General features: G+C 47.6%; 1 protein-coding gene across 1 annotated transcript in view; it reads right to left on the reverse strand.

Moving 5' to 3' along the window:
* RFTN1 (raftlin, lipid raft linker 1) overlaps positions 1 to 11,880 on the reverse strand; it is a 228,637-nt gene extending 216,757 nt beyond the window's left edge. The window contains exon 1 of the mRNA XM_056129331.1: positions 11,766 to 11,880. The gene's annotated coding sequence lies outside the window, so the exon portion shown is untranslated. The remainder of the gene's footprint in view (positions 1 to 11,765) is intronic.
* Between the last annotated feature and the right edge of the window lie 14,401 nt (positions 11,881 to 26,281).

The raw sequence follows: 26,281 nt of genomic DNA on the forward strand, positions 1-26,281 counted from the left end.
TTTAAGAAATAAAACCCTAATCTATCTAATCTAACCCTAATCAGTATTTTAAGAAATAAAACCCTAAATAGGATTGGCAGAACACTAGATGAAGGACAACCATGCGAGCAAGCCGGGTTCCGCAAAGGATTCAGCACCATCGACCATATCCACACAATAACCAAGCTCATTGAGGTTTCTCGGGAGTTCAAGATGCCGCTCTGTTTAACGTTCATTGATTTAAAGAAGGCCTTTGATTCTGTTGAGATGGAAGCGGTCATTGAAGCCCTAGCCAATCAGGGCATTCAAGCCCAATACATCAGGATCCTCCGTGAGCTGTATTGCGGATTCACTACCAGGATCTCACCATTCTACAAAGAAGTAATCATTGATGTCAAGAGAGGGGTTCGGCAGGGTGATACCATTTCACCGAAACTCTTCAGTGCCACCCTCGAGAACATCATGCGACGACTGGAATGGGAAGGAATGGGAGTGAAGATAGATGGTCGGCAACTACACCACCTCCGCTTTGCTGATGACATTGTTTTAATAACACCAAACATCAGCCAAGCGGCACAAATGCTGGCCAACTTTGACCGTGAGTGTGGAAAGGTAGGACTACAGCTGAATCTTACGAAGACAATGTTTATGAGAAACAGCCTCGTTCCTGACGCCCCATTCGCTCTCAACAGAACGACCATCTCCGAATGCAACAGCTATGTGTACCTAGGTCGAGAAGTCAACATGACAAATGACCTGGCACCCGAGCTGTGCAGGAGGAAGAGAGCGGCTTGGAACGCCTTCAAGAGCGTCGAAGAAATAGCTAAGAGGACGAAAAACCTCCGGCTCCGGGCACATCTCTTTGATTCCACTGTTCTTCCTGCATTAACGTACGCCTTAGAGACCTGGGCCCTATGCAAACAGGATGAGAAAGCTATCTGGGTCTCCCAAAGAGGAATTGAAAGAGCTATGCTTGGGATATCACGTTTCACTCAAATGAGAGAAAGAATCCGGAGTTCCTACCTCTGTCGACGATCAAGAATCAGGGACGCTGTCTCGTTTGCCAAGGCATCAAAAATCAGGTGGGCTGGTCACGTAATGAGATTTAAAAACGACCGCTGGACTAGAGCTGTTACTGACTGGATTCCATGGGATGTCAAAAGACCGCATGGCCGCCCACCTACCAGATGGTCAGATTTCTTCATCAAGATCATGAACGATCAGTTTGAGGCTCTTCATGTTCCTAGAGCGAACAGACGCCATTGGGCTACACTAGCACGCAACTGGGACAAATGGAGACATTACTGGCGCCCGCTTGAGCAAATCGACGATTAACGGGAAGTCAAGTGATCAAGTGAAGAAATAAAACCCTAATCTAACCTCCCTGTTTCCACTTCTCTCCGCTCTCACCTACATTCCCAGGCCTCCTCAGAAGTTGCATAAGCAAGGCCATAGTCTAGGACAGAGTTTCTCGACCTTTCTTCCACGGTCATCCCCTTCTGGCCTGGTTTCCTTCCTGTGGTTTCCCTGTTGTACCAGGTGGCTCCCTAGTCGCATGCCATGGCTCCCCCATTTTTATCTGTGGTCCCCATGGGATATCCCGCCCTCACTTGAGAAACATAGGTCCAGAAGAATGCAACCCCACTGAGCCCCCTGCCCCCCACCCCCACTCCACACCCCATATCTTGGCTCTTTGGAAGCTCGGTAGGCCTCCTCCATGGCTCTCTGGAGATCTCTCAAACACCCTGTACCCTCCATTTCTCTCCCCACTTTCCTTTGAGCCCCCTTGCTTAAATCATTTCCACTGTAAGCCAGTTCCGACTCACGGATAAGGACAGAGCCCTTCTTTGGGATGGCAGACGCTTCCGTTGGCTTTTGCTTCACATCTGTCATTGAAGACACTATGAGAGGGTCGCTCTCACGTGCTTCTCTTTCTCCCCTGTCCTCTACCCTGCACCTCCTCTCTACAACCACAAGTGATGCCAAAACTGTGTATGCAAAATGGTTCTGGGACTTTCCCAGCACCTGAACCCCTTAGCACCTCGATTCGTTTACAGAAGGCCCCGACCTTTCTTAAAGCAAATCCTATGGCTCTGTTGACTGAGGGATCAAATTCAAAGAACTTCATAACTATGTCCAAGTAACTCGGTAGTCCTTGGAGAAAAAAAAAACGGAGTCCATAAACTGCAAGGAAAACTCTTCCTTTCATGCTTAAGTCACCAAACCAGAGTCCTGGATGTCCAGGACCAAGTTTTCAGACTGTGAATTTTTTTTTTGCCGGACACCATCAGCTGCCTTTCCTGTCCCCCATGATTTTGAGAGTCACCACCCCAAATCCAGCTTCCCAAGGACAGGACACCCACCAGGAGACCCACTAGTCCTGAGAGTTTGCTGAGGGACCCTGCGGAGTCTGGGGAGTCTTGGCCCCTCTGGTTCTGTTTATATCAGCTCAAAAGTGACAGAATTGCTCGTCCCCTCTCCTCTCTCACTTTTCCTGCTCAAGGCCCAAATATTCCACCTCCCTCCTGGCCCGGCTTCTCTCCAGCCCCAAGTAGGCACGCTCAATCACCTCTTTCCACTTTTCTCCCCTGGAACCTTCCAGGCTCTTCCAGATGCAGGTGCTGTCAAGAGCACTCAATGTATCACCCAACAAGCCTCCTCCTGTTTCTGGTGTCTGTGGGCCACGCCTGGCCATCCTCCTGGTTTCCCCCTCCCTGGCTCTTTCATCCAGGGACCCTGCAGAGTGCACAAGAGGCTCACAGGGTACAAACCACAACCCCGTGCAACTCAGGGAGCCTGGAGCCCTGCCCCCAACCTCACCCCAACATTGACATTCTCCTCCTGCCCCATCTCCCTCAGGCCCCCTGCCTGTGCATTGGAGTGGGGTCTGAGGAAGCCGAGCTCGCACTTATGTGTTAAACCTGCTGCCAGCCTCCAAGCTGCCCACCTCCTCACCATCCCACCTTCCCCCCTTAACCCTCTGTTCTTGGTGTATTACTATTCTCCAGAGAAACAGAATCACCAAGTGGGGTGGGAGAGAAAGACTCAACAGAGCGAGGGTCGCTGAGCGGCTGATTTAAGGAACTGGCCCATGGGGCTGTGAGGCAAGGCTGAAATCTGCAGGCTGACCCAGGGGAAAGTCGGTGTGGAGGAGTGGAGAGAGAATTCTTTTTTTTTTTTTTTGCTTTTTTTGGGTCATACCCAGCGATGCTCAGGGGTTATTCCTGGCTCTGCACTCAGGAATTACTCCTGGCGGAGCTTGGGGGACCATATGGGATGCCGGGGATCGAACCCAGGTCGGCTGCGTGCAAGGCAAATGCCCTACCCGCTATGCTATCACTCCGGCTCCGAAAATTCTTTCTTTAGGGGGAGAAATAGTCCTTCTTCTTTAGCCCTCTTCAGCTGATTAGATGAGACCCCCCCCACACACACACATACATACATACATACACACCATCCCCCCACGCCCAAATTTGGAGGCTGAGCTGCAGTGCTCAAAGCAGATTCACACTCGACATGTAGGTCACTCACACTAAAGACCGATGCTGGGGGCCAGAGAGATAGTACAATGGGTAAGGTGTTAGCCATGCTCATACCACATACCACACCTCTGTTTGATCCCAGCATACACAGTGCTGGGATCAAACCTGAGCACCACCAGGAGTGATCTCGGAACACAGAGCCAAGAGTAAGCCTTGAGCAGTGCTGGAAATAGATTGTCCCCCAGTTACCCTTCCCCGCCACCCCCTCCACAAAATACTAATATTGAAGCCAAAATGGGCAGCACAGCCAAGCCAAGGTGATAAAAAAAAATTAACTAACACTTTCTCCTTTACTGCGCACTTATTACTCACAAGGCAGTTCTGAATGCTGGAGTACAAATAAATAAATAAATAAAAATAAGAACTCTGCCTCTCACCTACCTACCCTTCAGGAGTAGAGGAAGAGATGACAAAGAGATAGCACAGCAGTAGGGCGTTTGCCTTGCACGCAGCCAGCCCAGCCGAGCCAGGTTCGATTCCTCCGCCCCCCTCGGAGAGCCCGGCAAGCTACCGAGAGTATCTCACCTGCAAGGCAGAGCCTGGCAAGCTCCCTGTGACGTATTCGATATGCCAAACACAGTAACAACAAGTCTCAAAAAGGAGACGTTACTGGGTCCGCTCGAGCAAATCGATGAACAACAGGAGGACAGTGTTTGTTTGTTTAAGTTCAATTACTAAAGAAAGTTCAACAAAAACAAATAAGGCGGGGGGGGGGAGATGGTGTGAAGCAAAATCCTGGAAAGTAAAAGGGGGCTCTCATGGGATGGGAATAATCACATCCCAGGGCTGGAGCGATAGCACAGTGGGTAGAGCGTTTGCCTTGCACACGGGTGACCTGGGTTCAATTCCGAGCATCCCATATGGCCCTCCCAAGCACCACCAGGAGTAATTCCTGGGTGTAGAGTCAGGAGTAACCCCTGAGCATCGCTCGGTGTAACCCAAAAAGCAAAAAAAAAAAATCACATCCCAGTCTGGAAGCAGCAGGAGCAAACTGGTTAGAATCTTCCAGAAGTCTTCTAGAAGGGCAGGGCCAAGGGCTGCAGTCAGGTCCCCGCTGCTGTTCTGAGAGGGGAGCCCCTAGAGTGGTTGGGGACCAGAGGAGACACCTCTGGCCATGCCTGACTATGGAAGTGGCGAGGCCGAGATGAGCAGGAATTCAGGGGTACATTGGAGATCAAGTTCTGGAAGGAAAGGGACTTGTTGGTGGTTCAGCAAAAGGACATGAGGAGAGGAGGGCGACAGAAGTGACAGAAGAGACTTAGGGCCAGAGTAACTGGGAGTGCTGAAGGGGCCCTTCCTTCCAAGAAGAAGGACAAGTGGGAGAAACTGGGGTGAGGGAGAGGATGCTTGTTTCAGGAGGAAAAAGTCCACCTGGGTGGAGGTGCGGGGAGGGCGGCTGGCTCAGAGCCTGTGGGAACACCCCAAGCTCAGCAGCGTGACAACAAACGTCTCCCAGGCTGCCATCTCCTTCCCAGCTCCACAGCGTTCCCCCCGCAACGCCCAAATCTATGCCTGATTAATTCCTATCCCTAGCAACCTTCCACTGACAGGAAGGGTGCTTCACTTCTGGCAAAGGGTGAGAAGGGGCCTCGGGAACAGCTGCCGGTCCCTTCAAGGTCCCTGTCTTCATCTCACAGCAGCATGGGGTGGGTTGAGGTGAGCACGATGACTGCCACCAGACAAGGGCAAAACCTGGATGTCCCCATTTCTGAGTGGTGTGACCTCCAGGACCCCACTCAACCTCCATCTTTATAGTTATCACAACTGTAAAAACATATATATGTATATATAGAGAGAGGGCTGCAGAATCTACTTGTAAAGTAAGAATTAAATAGCTTAATATTTAATTCTTAAAAGACTCAAACACATTAAAAAAAGTAATGTGAATATTAATCATTATTAGTGGCTGTTGTTATTATCCCTAATTATCGTATTACTAGTTATCCGTTACATAAAGATTCCCTTTTAATCTACCTTTAGGCAGAGCTACCTCAAAGTTCCTGAAAAGGGAACTTAAAATGTATTCTAAGACACTGGAAAAATTCCAAAGGTCTCTAAAATAAGGAAGTGTTTAAATAAACAGTCTGATTTCTCATACTTTCTATTTCCAAAATTTGGTCATTCGTGACGCAGTCACATTCATTAAACAAAGTCTGATTTAGCCTAATCTCCTCTTAGGTGACTTGAATGGATAAGGTCTATTATAATAATTTCTCCAAATTGGCTGAATCTGGCAGCCAGACCATAAAACCTGTAGGATTCTTCAGGAAGCCTTTCCTGGAGCAAAACAAAGTTGAGGGTTTCAACACAGACACACACAGAGACAAACAGACAGACAGACAGACACACACACACACACACACACACACACACACACACACACTCCACAAAGCTAGTGAAAACTCCTCTGGCAAAAAAAAAAATCCAAGCTGGCAATCAAGGGACCTGCCCCGGGGAGAAGCAACTGGGACATTTTTCGGGGCAGTTGTTGAAGATCAGTGTCAGTGACGTGCAGCCACAGCCGGCTTCCTCCTGGTAAGAGGGGAAACTCCAGTGGCCCTCAGCAGGCAGCCTGTGGCAGGGTCAACGTCAAACAGGCTGACACAGCTGACGCCAACCCTGCCACTCTGGCGCCTGAACTCCCTGCTGAGACGGGAGGGCTCTCGGCCCTCACCTCTGACCTCGGTTTCTGGAGCACTGTGCAGACATCCCCCACCGCCCCACATGGTTCTGTACAACCCAGACCCATAAGCCGCCCACGCTTTCCTGCACTCCCATACTCCAGCAGCAGGCCAGACTCAGACTCAGGAGAACCCCCAAAGGAAGCCTTCGAGTACCCCACACGGTGTCTCCTCCGTCTCAGCCTTGGCAGGTAGCCATCAGACATAGAACGTGACCTGATTTTTCTAGCTCTTTGGTTCTGGCCTGCTGAGAGTGAATTTTTCCCTTCCTGAATTCAGCCCAGGTAGGGAGTAAGTCACACAAATGCATATTTAACAGCCGAACCAAATTCTTACTTAGAAAGCCAGGAATTAACCGGGCTCAAGCAGTGGCCATCGTCTGCCTTCTGAACCGACCTTTTCAGAAGAGAAAGTCTCTTTTGAAAATATGCAATGATAATAACGAGAGCCCTTTGAGGGTGGGGGGCAGGTGCCCAGGAGAAAAGGCAAACTCAAATTTATGTCAAAAACAGAATATAAATGAAAGATTTCTCTCTGTATCACTCTCTCTCTCTGTCCCTCTCTCACACACACAAACACACACTCACACACACACAGACACACACACACTTGTAAAATGTAACTATGAAGGAAATGTCTGGCTCAATTTCTCTTTGTCAGTGAAAACTCACCTAAGCCTAAGCCAAGTGTGTTGCCAATTCTTGAAGAGAAGGAAAAAAGAGAAAATGCTTACTAATGAAGGCTCTCAAACACAACTTCCAGGGACGATGAAAATACAAGTGCAGTCCAATTCGGTAGGCAGAACGCCACACGTGGAGTGAAGGCGCACCTGACACGTGGTTGGGGAGATCAGGGGGAACTGAATTTCAGATTTTATTTCATTTGAATTCATCACCACTTAAATGTAAATAGCCACACGAAACTAGTGGACAACTCAGAGATAGCCACTCAAACCTAGCAGCTGGCAGAGTCTTTCTTCTCCTACCGTTCAATGACAATCATAATCAGCCGACGCTGCCTTCAATTGTCACCAATCTGGGGACCTCTCTGCAGGCCGCAGCAGCCCACCTCCAAAAGGATAAGGAAAGAAGACTAAGGAAAGAGATTCTTGGGGTGTCATTTCCAGCAACGTGATTCTTCTGATACACAGCTTACCTTTCTAGTGTGCAAGGGGCTTTATGTATTTGGAAACCTGCGCTTAAAGAGAGAGTACGCATTTGCAAAACTAGATCCACCTTGTCTCTCTCCTTTGTGTCTAGGAAGCAGGACATTGTGGACTCAGGGTCACTGAATTAACCTTGCGAGGCTGCAGTTTCCTCAACCTAGAGTATACGTAGCAAGAGGGCTCTTCGGGGGCCAAGAGGTACAGGGGTTGAATAGTGTGTCCTACCTGTCTCCAACTCCAGTTCAGTTCCCAGCACCAAGTGTGTCCTTCCACCCCTCATATCGGAACTTTCTGAGAATTAGATGCATAGACTTCTGGGAAAGTGCCTCACAATACCTGGCCAACAGTATAGTTCTAAGCATTTTGTTCGGAACAATGATAAAAGTCTGTAATATAATCAGAACGGAATTGCTCCAAATGCCAGCCTCATAGATGGTAAAATTTTCCTAATGCCCAAACTCCTTCAACCTGTTTCCTAGGCCCGGGTAAAGTGGCCTCTAGGGAAATACATCTCAGTCCCCTGACACCTGGACACACTCTCGACCTCTCAAAGGACCCCATCACCCAAATGGGCACTGCGTGTCACTCTGTGGCAGGCACAGGACCCGGCTGGTGGAGGAGAAAAGCCTCCAGTAGAGGAAGGACGGACTAGGGGACAGGCCTATTTGTGTCACCAAGGTCAATCAGAGAAGCGTTGACAGATTCTATTTCTCACTGACACTCCAGATCCCCCGGACAGGAGAGCTGCTCTTGGCGCCTTCAGAAAGCCAAAGCAGATCCACCTCACAAAGCAAACAGGACCCATTTCAACAAGGAGCCTCCCACACCAGTGAAATCCACACAGGCTCTTCACCAAGTTCTCATCAACCAGACCAAGAGCCGGAAATCCCCCCCCTAAAGGGTCTGAAGCCAGGACTTTAGAGGAATTCTGTGGGGCTTGGGGTTATTTTTCTTTACAAAGAAAGCACTTAGTCAATCTTCTTTCACAACCGCGGGTACATTCCCCTGTGGAATTCCCTTCTCTAAAAATAAAATATTTGGCTGATCATCTGCAATAATTTAAGTGCAAACGCACTTAACTGCCAGAGTCAGGGATTTCTCACAGTTCCCGCACCTAGGAGAGCACGTGCCAGGCTGACCCAGGTGCTTCCAGCCCCTGGGTTACTTCTGATCCCAGAAGATCACTGGAGGATCCGTGCTCTTGAACTGGAAAGAGGAAAAGTGTATGGTAAGTCTCTGGAACCCCAGATTCTATATGCTTCGCGGGTGGGAGCATATGATGATGCAAGCATGTGGGCAGAGAGCTGGCTATTTCTTAAAAGGTTCACAAACACTTCTCTGACCCAGCAATCCCACTGCTAGGCATTTCTTTACCCATGAGAAAGGAGAACAGATGTCCCTACCAAGACAATGCACAAACATGCGGCTTCATTCACAGTACCCCTCCCTGCATCCAAACTGGGAATAACCCACGTGTCGATCAGCAGGGAAATATCTAAACAAACTGTGGTCTAGACATATCCTGGAATCCAGCTCAGCAACAAAAGAAGACAGAATTGCTGATGCGTTCAACATGGATGAGTTTGAAGGAAGCCTCACACCATTGTGTAGAATTCTACTCCTGCGAAGTTCAAGGAGAGGCTTACACGTCAGCAAGGAGAGCCGACCATGGAAGCAGTGGTTGCCACTCTAAGGGGGGAGGGGGAGCAATAGGGAGTGTCTGGGAATAGGGGATGAAGGAACTTTCTGGTAATAGTCTCTGACTTGATAGAGATAACTAGGGTGACACAGGTACAGCTGTCAAAACATTATGCAAATGATCTGCTCGAGCTCTGTGCATTTCACTGTATGTACATAAATCTCCCCTTAAGACAATCATGATCATATATTAAACCCTAACTGAAAAAGTACATGCTAAAATGGACCCAGACCTGTAATTCACTTTTAAATGCATGAAACAAGTTGGATTGACACAGGGGAGAATGGTGCACGGATGTTATTAAGCCATGAGAGCACAAGTACAGACTCTAGGTGTTGCTATTTCGAGTGGGAGGGTGACTGTTCTTAAAACTTTTCTGTTCTGAACAGAGGGGAATGCCCTGTCACAGAGGCAGGGTGAGATGGGGGGACGGGAGGTGGGAGGGATACTGGGATCCGTGGTGGTAGGAAATGGGCACTGGTGGAGGAATGGGTATTTAAACATTGTATAATTGAAACCCAAGCACAAAATTTGTAAATCTACAACTGTACCTCATTGTGTCTCACTAATAATATATATACAAACTTTTCTGTTCTGAAAAATAAGATAATTCCCCCCCAGAGCCCGCTTCCTCACCAAGTTAGGTATTTGGCAGTACATCCATGCACACCCAGCCATGGGTGCTCGCAATTTCAATTCTGCTGAAAAGTGAAGAGTAGAAGAACACAAGTAGCTTTACAGGAACTCACATCACTCATGCCAAAGATTTTCTGCCTGTTTCCCTACAGACAAAGCAATGATTTGAACAGAAGCCAAGAATTCCTGCTCAAGAGAGAAGGGGGGTGAAAAGAAAAAAAAAAGAACTCACTGCCTTGTACTCCCAATTTATTCTCTCTCAATTCCTGTACCCAATCTATTAGCTAAACTGCACCACCCTCCACTCCCATTGGCCTCAAGAGTTCGGGCAGTTAAAGCAAACACACACACACACACACACACACACACACACACACAAAGAAACACCAGCCCAGCAACTTGACAGACAGATACAGGCAGAGAATGACATCCAGGCGCTGGGGCAGGAATTGCTGAGGCTGGTCAGAAACCCCACGTAAGGCAGAAGAGGATGCAACGCTCTTGTGAGGTTAAAATGATTTCACTGAGGTTAGTGCAGCACACACACACCCAAGAGCCCCAACAGCTGGTTGCTTAACTAACCCTCTCTGAGGTTTGGTGACATCTGGGCTCATTTGAACTTCACAGGGCATCGGAGGTACCAATTCGGAGTCCCAGCGGCCAGAGGGACACGTGGGGTGCAGGGGCAGGCCCTCTGCACAGACCCTGAGGTCGCTCACATGACGCCCTCCTTCCTTCCTGGCAGAGTGGCAGCGCCTCGCTTATCCTGAGATGACACACGATGGCAGGCAGGGCTGGAAGACGCCTCGCCTGCCAGGCAGCATCTGAAAACAGCTGTACCAATTACACGAAGGGGCTGCCGTGGAAACCAGGGCAGCCACTCGAAGGCAGGGACATGTGCCAGACTTTTTTCCTTTTTTTTAAAAAAAAAAAACTACTTTTTGGTTGGTTTTTAAGCCGCCACGGAACAGAACTCACTGACACCGCTGTGCCTCTCGGGGACCACCTAGCAGCCCACTGGGCAGGAGAGCGCGCGCTGGGTCCTGCGTCTTGTGACCTCCACGCGGTGGCCCCTGCCTAAGACGGGGGGGCGGGGGGGGGGGAAGCAAGACTAGGTGAAGGGCACCAGTCTGAGCAGGGCAGTGGGGTGGGGGTGGGGGTAGGAGAGAGGGGTGTGCCTGCCTGACAAGGCGGCTTCCTGAAATAGATGCAAATAGATGCCACCGCCATCCTGTCGGACCCCATCCGTGAAGGAAGGGGGGGGGGTCTCCCTTGGGCCTCGGAAAGTGGATTAGAGCGAGGTAGAGGGGCGGAGTGGCAGGCGGGTTGGGCGAAAGCACCCCCCCCCCCCCCCGATGGAAAGGGAGCCGCGGCTGCTCCCTGCCAGACCCTCTCTCGTCGGTCTGCTCCCACCCAGCGGGCCTCGGAGCCGCGGGGAAGCAGCCCGGCTCCCGGGGCGCACGCCGAGGAGGAGCAGCAGCGCCGCCGCCAGCCCGGCCGCCGCGCGCCCGCGCCCTGCAGGAACCCCGACCCCGCGCCCGAGCCCGCCCCCTCTGCACCCAGGGCTCCCCGCAGCCGCGTCCCCGACCCACCTGTAGCCTCTCAGCTCCCCCTCTGCTCCTGGAGCCTGCAGTGCCCAGATGCAACCCCCACGGCCGCGCCCTAAGGACACTATTCTGGGGTGGGGGGTTGTCTCCCCTCCAGAGCGCGCGAGCAATTTTTTTCCCCAAAAAAGTTGGTCCAGCAGTGCAGAGTTCCAAGGGTCGAACCCCGACCCAGGCTACCCGGGACGGCGAGGGCCGAGAAGTGGGTTGTTGTTTTTTTTGGGGGGGGTCTGTCTAGTAAGCCAGGTGCGCGTAGATGCACACCCCCGGCTGCCCCCCACGCGCGCTCTCGTGCCCTCCAAGGCCTGGGTCCGCAGGGCCCCAATGCACGAATCAACCCCCCCCTTCCAACACACACGCACACACACACACACACACACACACACACACACACACACACACCCCGGACCGTGCCCGCTGGTCCCGCGCGTCCCGCCGCTCACCCACCCACCGACCTACCGTTGGGGGGTTCGCCAAGGCGCGGGCTCCCCGAGACAGCGTGCTCCGTCCCGGGAGGAAAGTTTGTGCCATGCAGAGGCGGCGGCGCGGAGGAGGCGGGGGCGCCCGCGGGGGTGGGGGGTGGGGTGGGGTGGGGTGGGGGGCGGACCGGGGGCGGCGGCGCTCCACGCGCTCGCACGTCGGTGCTCGGTCCCTCGGCGGAGCCCGCGGCCGCCGCGCTCCCGCTCGCTGCGCCCTGCCACCCGCGCGCTCCGGCTGCAGCCCCGCCGCGCCCCCGCCGCCGCCGCCGCGCGTCCGCCGGCTACACTTCCTCTTCCTCTGAACTCATGTGCAAAATATGCTGCGCCGCATCTTGGGGGGGGGAAAGCCGCGCGGCCCCTGACAGCCGCCGCGCCCGCAGCGGCGAGCCCGCCCCGCGCCGCCACCTGCGCGCCCGCACGCGCCCTCCCCGCCTCCCACCCCCGGGAGCCCCGCAGTCTCGAGCTGAGATGCTGCTTCCGATCTGCCGCAAGGGGGGGGGGGGGGGCTGCCCTGGCACCGGGGATGGGGGGGGTTGGGGTCATTCTTCTCCCCATTCCACAGGTGGGCTCATCCCGAGGCATCCCGGGCGTTGCCAACGTTACAGGGGAGTGGGAGCCGGGGTGCAGGGAGAGAGGGAATAGTGTTTAGGAAAAAAAAAAAGAGGAGAGAGGCCCTTTTCCTCGCTACATCCAAGTCTACCTGGTTGTCCAGGAAGGTTGGAGAACATTCTCGAATCCACCCGTGCTCTAGAACTTTAAGGCTGCCCAAGGAGAATATTGTAGAATACAAACACCAGACCCGGGGTGTTAATCAAACAAAGGTGGAGAAGGTGGAGAAGCTGAGTCTTTCCTACAACTATTTTTGTTTGTTTTTTTTTGGGGGGGGCACACCCAGTTTTACCCAGGACTTAGTCCTGGCTCTGCACGCAGGGGTCACTCCTGGAGGGGCTTGGGGGACCATATGGGGTGCCGGGGATCGAACCTGGAGTAGCTGAGTGCAAGGCAAGCGCCCTAGCCGGTACTCACCTTCTGGGAACTATTGAAGCACAGCAACATTTCAGCATAGCTCGTCTGGCTCCCGCAGGACCTGGCTACCTGTATGGGAGGACTTGCCTGCTCAGGGCCTGTTTCTTATTGGTTAAGCAGCGCTGGTCTCGCTGGCTTTCTATGTGAAGTGCTCTAGGACTTAGAGACTTTCATTGTTGTTAATACTGTTATGAGACCTGGAACAAGACAGTTGAAGTAATCTAATAAGCATCCACATGTTCTGGCTGGGCAAAGAGGGCGCCTAAGCATAGGAGCCCACGGGCCAAGAAGCTGGTTTCAGCCCCCACTGTTTTAATGCGGTCCTTTTGGTACTAATAACACCCTCAGCCCCACAAAGGGGAAGAAAACGCTATTTTTATTGTTTTCGGAATTTCTTTTAGTTAAAGCAGCTTTGCAGAGATTTGCTTCCCTTTTGTCTTTTTCCAGAGCCCTTCCAATTCTGTGTGCCTTCTTCCACTCCCCCAAACATCCCAACCTCCCAACCTCCATGGTTCCATTTTTTACTGCTTTTCCTTTCTACCACACCTCTGGCTAAGTGTCATGCTACATCATCCCTTCCACTATCTGACCACCCTCAAGGTTGCTCTCTGGGGAAAAATTGGAAACAAGACTAGAAGAAGAGCTGAGGCCAAGTTCAGAGAGTAGCGGAAGGGGACAGGTGTCCAGTGGTGCCCAAATGGTTTTTAACATCCATCTATGAGGTCAACGGGAAGACCTTTATGTTACTTAGCAGCCCAGAGTCCTGGCAAAGGGAAGAGGGAGGGCATCGGAAATGTACTCCTCTCTGCTTCTGATATTGGAGAAAGGGAGTCATGCATATAGATGTTAACCACTAACTCAAAAGCAAACACCAGAATACTTTAAAGAAGATGGACAGGGAGAGCACGCAGCATAACTTGGTTGTGGATGAGGAAGGAAGGTGATTGCTTTTCAACAAATCATTTCCACTCTGTAAAATGTTTTGCACGTAATTTTTTCTTTTAACATCAGGTCCTTGGGGTTAATAAGTTATTCTGATTGTTTCCATTTTCCTTCCACTCAATAGTTTCTGAGACCTAGCTGTGTAAATGTGTTACGTGTCTTTTTTGCCCATTTGGATTTCATATATATATATATATATATATATATTAGAGTTTTCTAGAATTCTCTGAGAAGAAACTCTAGAATTTCTTCTGAGATATTCTGTTCCTGACCTAGCTGTGTAAATGTGTTACGTGTCTTTTTTGCCCATTTGGATTGCATATATATATATTTTATATATTATATATATATTAGAGTTTTCTAGAATTCTCTGAGAAGAAATTCTAGAATTTCTTCTGAGATATTCTAATGCTTCCTGACCTAGATGTGTAAATGTGTTATGTGCCCTTTTTGCCCATTTGGATTTTATATATATATATATATATATATATATATATTTATATATATGAGTTTTCTAGAATTCTCTGAGAATTCTAGAAATGCCTAGAAGAAATTCTAGAATTTCTTCTGAGATATTCTGATGCTTCCTGCTCGGACTTAGTAAGTGTTCAGTAAACATTTAGGGATGAAATAGATGAATTATTAGCATCCAGTTTTTTCAAGCTCAGTGTAACCCACACTGAACAATTAGCTAGAGTATTGTGATCCTTTCACCTGGAAGAGCCAATCAGAAGCCAACACTGGGTTCATTTGTGTTGTGTGGAGGTCAACCTCAATTTTCCACTTGGCTGCCATGGACTGACCAGCCAGGGGATAGACCCTGGGCAGCGGGCGTCACCTCTAACTGACCTCGCCTACCCAGCACCAACCCCAAAGATGCTGGAACTGTATCCTGATGGGTTACCTTGGCAACCTCACAATGTCATCTGTTAGAATGTCCTAGGGCGGCAGCTTTTAATTCTATCACAGCGGTCTCATCGGGGGTCATGTAATGGTGCTGTTTTTCCTCTGCTCACACTTCCTCCCCCTATGATTTAACACTAAGTACTCGGGAAGGGAGCCGAACACGGAGAAAACCAAGCTATTACAGCGCGACAGGTCACAGATGGCCCCAGGATTGGGATCCTGAGAGCCCGCAGTCGATAAAACGCAAGGCCCCAAGTTAATGGGGAAGCCAGTTCCCTCACACCCCCCGTGGAAAGGAGAGGAGTTAAGCCAGCCGAGGCAAGTGGAAGAAGCAGCTGTGGCCAGATTGTACAATTCTTGTCAAAGCTCAGTTAAAAGAACCCCCTGCTGGAGTAATTCTCTCTCCTGGCCTCAGCAGCATCACCCCACTCCGGAGTGATTAAGGCCTTGGGTACCAGTAGCCAGAGCAATTTTGCTGCATCCCAGTTACACTGAGGCTTGCTCCCAGGAGAACCTCACCCCACCAACTTCCTATTCGGCTGCTCCCCCCCTCACCTGCATCCTGCAATTTCATTCAGCTCCCCTGCTCCTAGAGTTGTTACGGACCCCCCAGTCCCTCTTCTTTTGTTGAGATCCATAGCAACTTAGGGCAAGAAAGGAACCTGCCAAAGCTGTAGAGCTGAAGAAGCTGCTGTCTTGGGGTTACCGTCCACAGCTTCATCTGCGCAGCAGCCTCTGAGCACTGACAGGAGATAAAAGTAAACTCCTGTAGGCCCCCAGACACAGGAATCAATCCTCTTGCTCTTCCTCAGGAGTGTTTTAAGTGACTTTGCAGCCAACTGTGAGATCACAGCTCAGTTGGCTCCCTGGAGCCCACTGGCTGCTGTATTAAGCTGGGCCTATCCCTCAGTCCTTATAAAGAGGGGACTGGAGTTCCATGCCCCAGAATCAGTGTCTTCGGAGGAGCCCCTGTCCTTTCTTTGTTCACTGTGACAGTGAAGCCCTCAAGACACTCCTTGTCACATTGCAGCAGGCCACACCTGTGCCCAAACATGCCCCATGGAACCCTGCGGGATGAGTGTGAGCTGAGGAGGGGGAGCAGGGGGTAGCGAGCACTGGAGGCCATCTCCCCTGTAGGCACTGAGCATTCACCCACAGCAGGGACCACTCACTCAGTCCCAAGTGGAGTCAAAGACACACTGCAAACACCACTCTCAGGTATCCCCGTTGGTGAAATGTTGGGTCACTGCCAAGTGTTCCTAGCTTTCCTCTGTGTGTGTGTGTGTGTGTGTGTGTGTGTGTGTGTGTGTGTGTACGCGTGCACGCAAGTATCAATGAACGTGTTCTGTTCCTGATTCCACTCCTCATTTTACCTCTGCATTCCCAGTCTGTCAGAGAGTGTAAGGGAGCAGGGGCCCTCCTGTGGCTGAAGAAGAATTTGCTCTCTGCAGCAAAAAGCCATCCAAGTCTGAATTTCTGGAGTAGTGTGAGCTGCAGTGCACAAGTGTGTGTTGTTCCCACCGCTGGTGGGGTAGAGGTGTGTGGGGCAGCCACCCCATCCACAAGCCTTCCTGGGTATTCCATTCCTGCCTCTTGACTTACATTTGGAACAAACTTTATGATCAGAGATCGAACTGGATACCTTTATGTGAGCATATGGAGGAAGTTTCTACTCGACAGATGCTGGTCTAATTGGAGACAGTGGGGTTAGAGATAGTACAGAGGGGAAGGTGCTTGCTCTGAACCTGGCCCACCCATTTGGAATCCCTGACACTGGCTATGGTCCCCTAAGCACCACCAGGAGTGATCCCTGATAACAGAGCCAGATGTAAACCCTGAGTACCACACGGTGTGTCCCTCCCGCGCCCCAAATTAAAAGAGGTTGTGAAAAGAAACCACTCAATATATTGCAGGACAATATTTCAATATTAATTAGCAATTGATATGATTTTCCTTCCCCCACTATTCCTGCCCTTTCTTCCCCACACATATTTTTTTTTTCACTAACGCTCTTCCCATCTATTTATTTATTTTGATTTTGGGACTGGTAGTGCTCAGAACTTACTCAGGGATCACTCCTGGTGGTACTTGGAATACTATATGCAGTCCCAGGGATTGAACTAGAATCGGCTGTGTGCAAGGCAAGTACCTTACCCCTGTACTATCTCTCTGGCCCCTCAAGGTATTGCTTGCCACAAGGGAGAGTTATGATAACAGTACCAGGAACAACTATAGCAGGGTAGCACTGTCCTCCATTAAAAGGTAAAGGTAAAGGCCCTCCCGTTGATCGTCGATTTGCTCGAGCGGGCCCAGTAACGTCTCCATTGGAGACTTTGTTGTTACTGTGTCTGGCATATCAAATACTCTCGGTAGCTTGCCGGGCTCTCCGAGAGGGGCGGAGGAATCGAACTCGGGTCGGCCATGTTGGCCGCGTGTAAGGCGAATGCCCTACCCGCTGTGCTATCACTCAGTCCTCCATTATTCATCGATTTATTCAAGCAAGCAGCCGTAATGTCTCACAACAAATTGTGAGACTTGTTGTTACTGTTTTTCGCATATCAAATACTTCACGGTAGGTTGCCAGGTTTTGCCTTGCGGGGGAGATACTCTTGGTAGCTTGGGGGGGGGGCGGGGGGGGGGAGGAATAGAACCCTGGTCGGTCGCTTGCAAGGCAAATATCCTACCTGCTATGCTATCGCTCCAGTCCACCAGGAACAACAACAACAAAAAAGTCAAATTCTTTGCTTTGAAATTTCAAAAGTCAAGATTCAAAACCAAAATGAGAAAAATATGGAAAAATAGAAAATCAGGTAGAACCATCTTTCCCTATTATATATCCTTTCCTTTCCTTCCCTTATTCACCCACTGTTACACACACACACACACACACACACACACACACACACACGCACACTCTTTCCAAGAGAAGAACTGTAGTTGAAGAGAGAGACACAGAGGGAATGTCAATACAGAGAAATTGGTGAGCCCTGGGAACTGATCAGTTATAATTCAGAAACCCATCACCTTCCACTCAAATGAGAATCATCCATCCATAACGTTTGGAACCCTATGGACAAATGGACAACAGCTCTTAATACTCATCCAGAAGCAGCACCATAGTCCCAGCTGAGGAAGACAAGAAGCTGTTGATCCTTCCCACTGGCATTTGTACATGAACTGCTTTCAGTAGCACAGCAGAAGCAGCCTGCAGGCCATGCAAAAGAAACAAACAAAATACCTCAACACCCAGGAGGCCAAGAGTGCTTGCATAGTCAAAGCCTGGATCATCAAAAAAATAGGGAAAAGGTTCACAGGCATTGGGAGGGGTGGGGGGGGTATATTGGGGTTCTTAGTAGTGAAAAATGAGTACTGGTGAAGGGAGAGGTGTTTGATCATTGTATGACGGAGACTTAAACCTGAAAGCTTTGTAACTTTTCCCACAGTGATTCAATAAATAAATATAAGAAGAAAAATAAATAAAGAAAATTGTTTTTTTTTCCATTTCCTCGTGTCCTCTTTTATTTCCTGAAGTAGCGTTTTGTAGTTTTCCTTGTACAGGTCCTTTACTTCCTTAGTTAAGCTGATTCCTAGATACTTGATTTTCTGGGGCACAATTGTGAATGGGATTGTTTTCTTGATGTCACTTGCTTCTCTTTCACTATTTGCGTATAGGAATGCCATGGATTTTTGGGTATTGATTTTATAGCCTGCCACTTTACTATACAAGCCTATTGTTTCTAGGAGTTTCTTGGTAGAGGTTTTAGGGTTCTCTAAGTATAGTATCATGTCATCTGCGAATAGTGAGAGCTTAATTTCTTCTTTCCCTATCTGGATGCCCTTAATATCTTTTTCTTGCCTAATCGCTATTGCAAGTACTTCCAGTACTATATTGAACAGTAGTGGAGAGAGTGGGCATCCTTGTCTCGTCCCTGACCTTAGGGGGAAGGGTCTCAGTTTTTCCCCATTGAGGATGATGTTTGCTGTAGGTTTGTGGTAGATGGCTTTAACTATATTGAGGAAAGTCCCCTCTATCCCCATTTTGGCAAGGGTTTTCATCATGAATGGGTGCTGGATCTTGTCAAAAGCTTTCTCTGCGTCTATTGATATGATCATATGATTTTTATCTTTTCTTTTGTTGATATGATGGATTATGTTGATTGATTTCCGAATGTTGAACCATCCTTGCATCCCTGGGATGAATCCCACTTGGTCATGATGTATGATCTTTTTGATGAGTTGTTGTATTCTAGCTGTTCACTCGAGTCATCCTGAATAGGATTGGCAGAACACTAGATGAAGGACAACTATGCGAGCAAGCCGGGTTCCGCAAAGGATTCAGCACCATCGACCATATCCACACGGTAACCAAGCTCATTGAGGTTTCTCGGGAGTTCAAGATGCTGCTCTGCTTAACGTTCATTGATTTAAAGAAGGCCTTTGATTCTGTTGAGACAGAAGCGGTCATTGAAGCCCTAGCCAATCAGAGCATTCAAGCCCAATACATCAGAATCCTCCGTGAGCTGTATTGCGGATTCACTACCAGGATCTCACCATTCTACAAAGAAGTGATCGTTGATGTCAAGAGAGGGGTACGGCAGGGTGATACCATTTCACCGAAACTCTTCAGTGCCACCCTCGAGAACATCATGCGACGACTGGAATGGGAAGGAATGGGAGTGAAGATAGATGGTCGGCAACTACACCACCTCCGCTTTGCTGATGACATTGTTTTAATAACACCAAACATCAGCCAAGCGGCACAAATGCTGGCTGACTTTGACCGTGAGTGTGGAAAGGTAGGACTACAGCTGAATCTTACGAAGACAATGTTTATGAGAAACAGCCTTGTTCCTGACGCCCCATTCGCTCTCAATGGAACGACCATCTCCGAATGCAACAGCTATGTGTACCTAGGTCGAGAGGTCAACATGACAAATGACCTGGCACCCGAGCTGCGCAGGAGGAAGAGAGCGGCTTGGAACGCCTTCAAGAGCGTCGAAGAAATAGCTAAGAGGACGAAGAACCTCCGGCTCCGGGCACATCTCTTTGATTCCACTGTTCTTCCTGCATTAACATATGCCTCAGAGACCTGGGCCCTACGCAAACAAGATGAGAACGCCATTCAGGTCTCCCAAAGAAGAATAGAAAGAGCTATGCTTGGAATATCACGTTTCACTCAAATGAGAGAACGAATCCGGAGTTCTGACATCCGTCGACGATCAAGGATCAGGGACGCTGTCTCATATGCCAAGGTGTCGAAAATCAGATGGGCTGGTCACGTAATGAGATTTAAAGACGACCGTTGGACTAGAGCTGTTACTGATTGGATTCCACGGGATGTCAAGAGACCGCGTGGCCGCCCACCTACCAGATGGTCAGACTTCTTTGTCAAGATCATGAACGATCGGTTTGAGGCCCTCCATGTTCCTGGAGCGAAGAGATGCCATTGGGCTACACTAGCACGCGACAGGGACAAATGGAGACGTTACTGGCGCCCGCTCGAGCAAATCGACGACTAACGGGAAGTTAAGTGATTAAGTGATTAAGTTGTATTCTATTGGCTAGTATTTTGTTGAGAATCTTCGCATCCGTGTTCATCAGGGATATTGGCCTGTAGTTTTCTTTTCTTGTGGTGTCTTTGTTTCCTTTTGGTATTAGAGAGATATGGGCTTCATAGAAGCTGTTTGGGAGAGTTTCTGTTTTTTCAATTTCCTGGAAAAGCTTGAGAAGAATTGGCAATAGGTCCTCTTTAAATGTTTGGAAAAATTCGCTAGTAAATCCGTCTGGGCCTGGGCTTTTGTTTTTGGGAAGACTTTTGATTACAGTTTCAATTTCCTTGATGTGAATGGGTCTATTCAGGTACTCTATATCTTCTTGATTCAGCTTTGGGAGATGGTAGAGATCCAGGAATTTATCCATTTCTTCTAGGTTCTCGTGTTTCGTGGCATAGAGACTTTCAAAGTAGTCTCTGATGATCTCTTGAATTTCTTTAGTTTCTGTTGTGATATCCCCATTCTTATTTCTGATTCGATTTATTAGGGTTCTCTCTCTCTGTTTCTTTGTGAGTGTTGCTAGTGGTTTATCTATCTTATTTATTTTCTCGAAGAACCAGCTCTTGGTTTCATTGATCTTTCGGATTGTTTCTTTGTTTTCCATGTCATTGATTTCTGCTCTAAGTTTTATGATCTCTTTCCTTCTGCCTGATTTAGGCTCTTTCTGTTGATCCTTTTCTAAGGTCTTGAGCTGTGAGGTCAAATTGTTTATGTGCATCGTTTCTATCGACTTAAGATAGGCTTGCAGAGCTATAAATTTTCCCCTTAATACAGCTTTCGCTGCATCCCATAAGTTCTGGTAGTTTGTGTCTTCATTCTCATTTGTTTCCAGGTATCTTTTGATTTCATCCTTGACTTCGTTCCTGACCCACTCATTGTTCAGCATCGAGTTGTTTAATTTCCAGGTGTTTGATTTGGTTCTCCGTGTCTGTGTGTGATTCACTTCTATCCTCAGTGCATCATGGAAAATTGTAAAAAAAAAAACATTAAAATATTCTCCTATTGACCCTCCCCATTAGACTTGCATTAGATCAGTCTGAAGGGACTAACTCACAATCTCCCTTATAAGATCAGATTGTGGCTATCACTGAGGGTAACCCCCATTTGTTTCTGGTCCCCGGCATTTGGTCATGTGGTAGAGTTGTTCTTCCTGGATCCTTGCCTTGTGAAGAGGCTGTGGGATAGCTTCTGATCTCTGAGGTGGGAGTGGAAGATTGTGATCACTTTAAAGACTGCTCCCATTGTTAGGAAGATCTTTCAGGGCTCTTTATTCCCTCAAGGAAGGCCTCTGGCGACATTCCTTCAGGTGGCTGATCTGTTTAGAACTACAAATGACAGTAAGAACAGCAGAGCCTGCTAACTTGTCTTACTTATTGTGACTGAATGAGAGATGACTTATCTTCAAGCCTTGAGGTCACAAGTCATTTGTCTCTGCAGCTTTACATAGGCTATTGGTTTGTCATTTTTAAATAAAATGTCACTATCTTTGCTTTACTGTACTATTTAAATTCTACAGAATCACACTCCAACCTGTGTAATATGCCTCACTACACCCACGATCAAAATTCTGGAACTAACCCTTCCTCATGTTTCCCTCCCCACTTGGTATATGTTTCACAGAGCATTAGAGTTAATTTTGTGAGTTCACTTTCTTTGGCTATTTTTATTCCACAGAATAAAAATACCATTTTTATACTGAGGCATGCCATTCAGTAACTGTCTTTTATTTTCTGACTTAACATAATAACCTCAAATTCTAGTGCGTACTTCACAAAAGTCATGATTCCACTCCTTTCCAGTAGTGGAGTAGAAATCACAACTTCTTTATCCAGTCATCTGCCCAAGGGCTTCTGAGCTATTTCCCTGTCTTGCCTATTGTGAAGATGTTGCTGTTTTCACAGGGGTGCCCACAGCTTCTCTAATGAAAGTTTTCATACTCTTCTCCTGATGCATTTATTAGGACCAATCAAACATTCTGGGATGCATCCTGAGCACATCTAGAAAGTGCAAGAATAAAAGAGGAACCCAGGCACTAGAGAGTAGTACAGAGGATAAAGTGACTTAATTTGCACTTGGCCAACCTTGATTGAATTGCCAACACCATTATAGCCCTTGATTACAGATAGGAGTTATCCTAAGTACAGAACCGGGAGTAAACCCTAAGCATTACAGTGTAGCCCCAAACCAAAAAATGAAAACAAACAAAAGAAAAGACAGTAAAAGAGGGATACAAGCAAAGACACATTCTTAACATTAATATGGAGTCCTGGTTGTTATTAAACTGTCCAGTTAGAAATGTCCATGAACAAAGCAGCGATAAGAGTGTCATTTCCTTACTCATTCATTGTTGGTGCATTTACTGAACCTCCTATTGCCAATACTCTATTAGCAACAGGGATCTGCCGGGGAAAGAAGAGGCACTGTTTCTAGTTTCAGAAAATGTCCAGTCCATCAACACTCAGCAGTTATCTGATGAATCAAACTGCAGCCTGGAGAAACACAGAGATTTACCCAAACTTACACAGTTCAAAGAATTAAACTAGAGCATATTGACTCCACATTTTGGTGCTTTCTTCACTATTTCAGACCACTTGAAAAGAATAGACTGGGTGTTGCTCCAAGTCTGCTCAAAAGAGTAGGTAGGATTTAATTCTTATGCCTTCCACTTTAGTGTTTGCTGATACCTGGAAAACATTTAATAAGCACAACTTTTCATTAAGTAATTAGTACCTAGAACACAAGGCCTGACAAATAATAGTCACTGAATGTTTTTTAATGAGTAAAGTTTGCTTGAATGAATAAATGAATACAATACGAAGATTTAAACACTTAGAGCAACTGAAATATTAGGTCTGTTCAATCTCATTATCTTATTATCTCATTCTTACTTTGGACAACCTGACAGGCTACCGAATGTTAACTGCCCACAGGGCAGAGTCCGGCAAACTCCCCGTGACGTACCCAATATGCCAAATACCAGTAACAATGATGGGTCTCATTCTCCTAACCCTGAAAGAGCCTTGAATATGACACTTTTTAAAATCTCAGGGCTAGGACAAAGGAGACATTACTGGGGCCTGCTCGAGGCAATCGGTGAACAACAGGATGATTGTGATCATGATCGTGATCATTTAATCTCATTTGTACTAACTGCCAACCAAATAGTTACTCAACATAGAATGGAGGAATAATTCTTTGAAATACTAATGTTCTATCCAATTCCAATACTTCCTGTTATCTCTCCTTTTCTTTGATTGGGGATCCAGCTAAACTCTTTGGCACCTTTGCCCAGAGCAAGCAGCCTATCTGAGTTTAATCCCTGATAACACCATGTCTTTCCCCCAACCTCACCAGGAGTGATCTCTGAGTGCAGAGGCAGAAGTAAACCCTGAGCACTGCTGGCTGTGCACTAACAACTCCCCTCCCACCAAAAAAATAAAAATTAAAATAAATTTTTCTTTGGCATTTAGACTCAGAGAAGTGTTGTTTCAAAAGTAAAACTAAATATCAAGAGGCTCAAAATGTTGGTCTTTTGAGTATAAAATGACTAAGGGATCTCAAAATTTATGAGGAAAGGGGCTGGAGAAATAACATAGTGCATAAGACACTTGATTTGCTTGCATTGGCTCCCAGTTCAATTTCCAGCACCACTAGAAGAGATCCCCAAACTATAGCCTGGTGAGGGCCCCACAAAACAAAAAAATAAATAAGCAATAAAATTTTAGGGTATCATGTGAAGAAGTAGAAAGAAATTCTAATTTGCACAACACATAACATTACCAGAGTGCCCAGAGGAGGAAGAAGTGAATGGATTCAGAACCCAAGAAAGGGCTGCATTTTATTCATAAGGAAAGGGCAGCAAATACTTCTCTAAAGGAAAATGGCTCAGATTGAAGCCATTCTCCTACAGAGAAACGTTAGAGCAAATCTAAATATCAATTCTCTGTTGGGAGTTGAAAGCTATTTACAAAGGTCAAAACTGGAAAAGATTCAACACTGAAAAACAGAATCATTTCCGGGAAGGGTTCCCATTGGTGTGTATTTTTTCATGTGCAGGCAAGCCCTGGAGAATATAACGTAGACCTCCCATGCCCTCGATTTGGACAGAACCCCAGTTATACCTGCTAAGGAATCAGAGGACAGAGTTAGAGTTACTGGTTGCCAGAAAGTGAAAAGCAGAATTTCACGAGAGGGAGTTAGCCCTGGAGAATACCAAACTGAATTCCTTTTGCATAAGCTTTCACTGATCTCAACTAAAACCCAACCAGGGCCCATTGTGAAGGTGAAGGAATTTGAAATGTAAGTTCAACAAGGTTAACTGCCCCCTAACATTAAAAAACAAAACAAAACATTATATTCTGTGTGCTAGGGAGATAGTACAGCAGGTAGGGCACTTAACATCAACCCTGGTTCCATCCCTGGCACCACATATGGTCCCCTGAACAATGCCAAGTGACCCCTTAGCAGGCAGCCAGGAATAAACCCTGAGAACCACAGGGCATGATCCCCCAAACAAAAAAATAAATAAAAATTCTAAAATAATGAAAATAGTGGTGATGAAATTTAGAAATGATGAAATACAGAAATTCCTATATAGAGACTTGTAATAGAAATCTAAGATGACTTAGGAGAACCCCAATATCAAAGGAACTTACAACAACTTCCCCAATAGGCCACAGCATGACTGGTCTGCATTGATGGGCCTGAGGAAGCTCCCAGTTTCCCTGGAAACATAATGTACCAGGGAAGAAAGAGAACAACTTTGAGGAAAGCACCAAAGTGATCAAGGGCTAGAAAGAATCCCAAAAAGATTCCTGTAGTCAGTGAAGGTACCAAAGCAGCAAGAGTATCCTTATATATTGAAAGGCATGAGAGTGAGACTTTGAGACTGGATTCTTCAGGGCCCTTGAACCAGATCAGAGGGCAAGACTGCAGAGTATAGTAGGAAATAACACCTGGTAACCGAGGAGACAGAGGATGCCCCCCACAGGGGCTGCCTGGATGTGGATAGCACAGATCGGGAGCACCGAGTCCCGCGGATGCTTTGGTACAAAGTGAGCCTGCTGGGACAGGCACAGCTCTAGGAAAACGGGGGCCACTCTGAGAACCGACTGGGAGCACGTTTCAGAAATGTCGATGTCTATAATAGTTGGAGATGATCATTTTGGACAGGAACTGAATGTTGAAAGTAGGTACAGGGGTAAATCTGATAAGCTTTCATTATCTGTATTGCAAACCATAAGTCCCCCAAAGAAAGAGAGATAGAGACAGAGAGAGAGAGAGAGAGAGAGAGAGAGAGAGAGAGAGAGAGAGAGAGAGAGAGAAGAAAAGTGCCTGCCATTGTCAAAGGCAGGGAGGTGGCGTGGATGGCAGGAGGGAAATGGGGAACATTAGTGGTGGGTAAAGCACAGTGGTGAAGGAACGGGTGTTCGAACATTATATGACTGAAATTTAATCATGAACAACTTTGTAAATGTGTCTATCATTGTGATTCAATTAAAAAAATTTTTTTTAAAAAAAGGAAATGTCAATGTCTAAACAGCTTCATCCTGGGAATATCTGAGTGTCCTGATACTACTATGAGCAAAAAATACGTCATAAGAGAGAACATCAGACAGTTGAAGAGTGATGAGATTGATCAACAAATCAACCAACCCCCAGCCCTTCCCCCACAGGATGGAAGGAATCCTTCCCACTTCCCTTTTCACATCATTCAGGCTCCAAGGGGTGGGTACCACTTCTCAAAAGAATTGCTTTTGATTTTTTTTCTTTTCAAAAACGATATTGTAAAAAGGCCCTTCCTTCAAGAATTTCTCTACAACTATATTGCCTAATAGGACAGCCATGAATTTCTCTCCCCTCTCTCCCCAGCTACATGAAGGTTCTCCTCTCGTCACCTCTCCCTTTCCCTGCCTCACAAAATATGAATGATGAGAGAATATGAAGAAAAGAATAAAGAAGAGAACAGGTGAATACCATTGGTTGAGACCATTCCAACTACTTTAACAAAATACCACAGAACAGGTGACTTTTAAGTCCCATTTATTTTTCATAGTTCTGGAGGCTGACA

The sequence above is a fragment of the Sorex fumeus genome, unplaced genomic scaffold (genome assembly GCF_029834395.1).
Source record: "Sorex fumeus unplaced genomic scaffold, SorFum_2.1 ptg000072l, whole genome shotgun sequence".
Lineage (NCBI taxonomy): Eukaryota > Metazoa > Chordata > Mammalia > Eulipotyphla > Soricidae > Sorex > Sorex fumeus.